This window comes from Microcebus murinus, chromosome 14 (genome assembly GCF_040939455.1).
Source record: "Microcebus murinus isolate Inina chromosome 14, M.murinus_Inina_mat1.0, whole genome shotgun sequence".
Lineage (NCBI taxonomy): Eukaryota > Metazoa > Chordata > Mammalia > Primates > Cheirogaleidae > Microcebus > Microcebus murinus.
Window position 1 is genome coordinate 41,512,563 of NC_134117.1, and position 4,273 is coordinate 41,516,835.

The 4,273-nt window shown below is 41.1% G+C and overlaps 2 pseudogenes; both read right to left on the bottom strand.

The window, feature by feature from the left end:
• Nucleotides 1-1,018: 1,018 nt before the first annotated feature.
• Nucleotides 1,019-2,599, bottom strand: LOC105870337 (liprin-alpha-1 pseudogene; annotated as a pseudogene).
• Nucleotides 2,600-3,351: 752 nt separating this feature from the next.
• Nucleotides 3,352-3,975, bottom strand: LOC142875380 (liprin-alpha-1 pseudogene; annotated as a pseudogene).
• Between the last annotated feature and the right edge of the window lie 298 nt (nt 3,976-4,273).

The following is a 4,273-nucleotide window of genomic DNA, read 5'->3' on the forward strand; positions in this document are numbered from 1 at the left end:
TTACATAAGAAAAAATAGGCCTTTATTACTATTAAACTATTATTGTTTTCAGGATCTCCTGCCTTCATTGGCTATATGCACCAATGTGTATGCAATGAGAGTTCGGTGCTTGAGGATTGGTCCTCAAAGAGTAGTTGTATGGATGTGTTTTCAGCCTGCTTCCAAGGAGGAAAGCCAGGGAAGAAGGACTAGAGTGCTGGGGCCAGCTTACCCTAGCCCAAGTCTTTCTCTTTCCCCTGAGAGAATTTCTCCCAGCTCACAGCTAGTTTCTGGTCTGCCAATGAAGACAAGCTACCTGAGTCCAGAGACTAGGCTAGGAAAGAGTTAACAAATGCTGAGATTTTCATAGTGCTCTGATAATTCTGTCAGTCCAAATTTTATTAGAAGCTGATATTTAATACCAGATATTTTAAATCTGTTCATGCTGCAGAATAAAGCATTTCTTGCTAGAAAAAATATAGTTAAGGTTAGTCATTAAAATGCAACAATAATTGTTTGAAATTAAGTATCAAACTGATTATTATAGAGCTAAGTTGCGTTTGTAAAAGATAATGAATATTGCTTGGGTCATGATAATTTTATAAACATAATAAAATCCTTTGTCATTGTTTATCATTAAAAAATTAATGATAACTGCAATAAATGCCTAATTTACAAAAGCCCTATATTTATTCATAGGATTTATATATATAAGTATTACAGTACATTCATTTGAAAGACTAAAACTAGGTATAAGATCATGAATTGATTTGAAAGGATATTTATAACCTGGATATGCACAAAAAGTAACTATATAAATGAAGAGTCATAAGTTTCTATAAATATAGGAAACATTAAATTCAGAAGTATTTTCATGAATTTTTCACTATCTAAAAATTCTGTAATAAAATACCTTAGGGTCCATATAACAATCATTAACAAAGTAAAAATTCCATTGAATTCTAAAATGTAGTTTTTGTTGGATTCAAAATGCTACATAATCATCTGTAGAAGTAGCATGGGTTAACAATAGGAGGCTTTAGCAGGATTAAGTCCTGACTGTAGCAGAATCCAACCTCTGTGTTTCTGATATATTGCTATCTATCTGCATCTTCTTCGGCTGCATGGTGAAGTTATAGAAGTAACCTGGGTGCTTGCAAGGAGAGCCTTTGCTGACCCAGCAGCTGAGCCACTAATGCCCTTTGGTGTAAATTTTTCTCCATGAACCTTCTGTCAGTTCCCATTACCAAAAGGTTATTAAACTCTCTTTCTAAGACAGCATGAGCTTGTGTGTTCTGTGTTGGGAATTATACCAACAGTGCCCGTGTGTTGAAATTGGAGGTTTCATCTAAGGCCAGAAGTGCACCATGAATGCACTCTCCATGAGATTGTGTGCATGTTCTTTAAGACCAATTGACAGAATCCAGCAAATCACTCTATTGTTGCTCCAAATGATGCAGGAAGCACATCTTTTATTTCATTCTGACTTTTTTCTCTTTTTCTTTTCAGTTCTTTTTGATCATAATTTAACCTTCTCAGGCACATAATTACACGCTGGAAACTGTTGCTGTGAAAACTATCAGCCATTTTCAGTTGCCTTTAGAGGTTTTTCTTTGTCAAGTGATCTAGCATCCTAGCATACACAAGGCACTCCATAAAATAGCTGCAGTACTGAGGAAGGCCCAGGCTGGGGAGCCATTCATTGCCAATCCACTGCGGTTGATGTCCTGGTATATGAGTGTCATTCTGGACATGGGCAGGGTGGACAGGCTCATCAGCAACATGAACTTCTGGGAGGCCAGCTGCAGCTTCAGCCTGTGCAGGGGGTTGCTGATGCCAATTTCACACTGGATCTCACCATCAGACAGGGCCAACACGATGGCCCTGCTCTCCATGTTTGCCCCACAGGTGGACACATATCAAGCTGGCATCCCAATTCAGAGCTCCAGACAAACGGGCAACAGTTGCCCATCCCCCTGAGCAAAAGGTAAACCTGTTCTCCCGGCTTCCTCTTATAATTCATGCTTTTTTGGAAGTTTACGATATTTTTCAGCCTGTCCTCCCAATTTGCTAAGTCCAAAGGCATCTTGAGATGAGTTATCTGTCTCTGAAACACTAGCTTGTCCTAAGGACTCTTTGCCAGTTTATCCAGGTAGGCCCTTTTCTTTCTTGCCAAATGAGCTGCTATTAGAGGATTTGATGCCCCTTCTTCTTTGAGGCTTTGTGGAAGAGAGTCCTGGCTACTGTTGCTACTGTTGGGATTGCTTGGGGGACCATCCGGAGAGTCTGGGAAGGTTCTCATGTCTCTGATGTCCTCATGGCTGACTATATGCAGCACTCCTTTGTGCAGCCTGTCGAACCAGAGGGACTTTGGGGAGGAAGGATGGGAGGTTTCATGTTTTATTACTGTCTTATGATCTCATGCCTTTCCTCTGGAAGCTGGAAATAGTGTTATGATGCCCAGTCTGTACACTTCCCTAGCTGGACTCTGCAGAATCCTTCTTGGGGTGGAGTGATTTCTGCCTGGAGGGAAAGAGCCAGCAAGTGAGAAGGCAGCATAGAAGGGAATGGAGCTCATTGATCCAAAATCACCAAGATTGTTTAAATTTCCAACAACAGGTCACCTGAGCTGAGGAGACTGTCGCTGTCATCTTCACCATCACACACATCAACATCACTTCCAAATGTTTGTGCTACATTTGCTAAGACACTAGCTTACTGGGCATGTTCCCAGTCCTGTTCATTAAGAGTTTGTACTTCAGAGTTTGTATCTCACAGGGCTGTCTGGGGGCACTGCGACACTGCACTGGTGCTGTAGGAAACTCTGTGCCCCTTTGCCTTTGGAAACCTGAAATCTGGAACACCACCCAAGGGGGTTTGACCACGATGAAATGAAGCACCTCTAGTTTCATCTAGTGTAGTTCAGCCCTCAATGCTTCAATGTTTAGGACAAGCTGATTCTTAATCATGTTGTGTTTCTTCTACTTGTTTTTTTTTTTTTTTTTTTGCATTTTTAGTTTTTCATAATAAAGGAGTCTTGTCTTCTAGAGCAGCCATTCTCACCTTCAGATGGAGCTGCAGCCTCTCATTAGATTCTGAAAGAAATGTGCCAACAGTGTCTGATAAATGCTTATTATATTCTTCATTTATTTTTTTATCTCTGCCTTTCCTTGGAAAGAACAACCACCCCATGGGCTACTTTTGCCTCCACCTCTCTGCTTCCCTCAGAGTCTACTGCAATTTCTGCTCAGTCAATTTCAGAAGATCTTGTAATTGGCTGTTTTTATCTTCAGTCTATAAATGAATAGAATCTTTATCTGCAATTTCATTTTCAAGCTTATCATTGAAGTTATGCACAGGTGTGGCTCCATGCTATGCAGTGAGGTAGTGTTTTCCAAGATTAGTGATTCTCTCTTCCATGTCTTCCTTGTGGGCCATGGCTTCATGGATACCTTGCTGTAATTTTGGGTTCATTTCTTCAGATTTTATGAGGTTTTTGTGGTGTTCAAACAATGACTTCAGCACTTCAAGCACTTCACCTTCTCTGGACATGCCTGCTAATGGCTGTGCTTGTCTATTTACCACAGCCATCCCGAAGGATTGACTGCACACTCTTACAGACAAGGCATTCCAAATGCTCCCACAGCAGCCTGGTGGCATTCCTACCTGCTTTCAGTTCAGAAATTTCTTCTTCCCATTCAAGCAGCTGTTCCCTGCATGCATTGACTTCTTCAGTAAGTGCTGTGAACTCCTGTGGGGGTGCATTGTTGAACAGTTTCTATAAGGAATCTCTTTCATGACCAGATTTGTGTTAATGCCAGCATTTCTTGAGACTTGGCGTGCCGAGATGATGGTCCCTTTCTTCTAGCATGGAGACCATCAATGGTTCAAAATGCAAATCTGTGTCTGGTTGTAAGGTGGAGTCAATCCATGGCTCCCACTTCCTCCTAGGAGGCCTTGTGCCTCCCTCACAGTCAGCATCACCTTGCATATCATCTTGTTCGCTCCTCCCCAGAAGACATAAAACAGCCAACAAGTATATAAAAAGGTGCTCAAACTCATTATTCATCAGGGAATGCAAATCAAAACCACCACGAGGTATCACCTCACACCTGTTAGGATGGCTATTATCAAAAAGGTGAGATAAGTGTCAGCAAGGACTTGGAGAAAAGGGAATCCTTACACTGTTGGTGGGAATGTGTATTGAGGCAGTCATTGTAGAAAACAATATGGAGGCTCCTTAAGAAATTAAAACTAGAACTCCCTTATGATCTAGCAATTCCTTTTTTGGGTA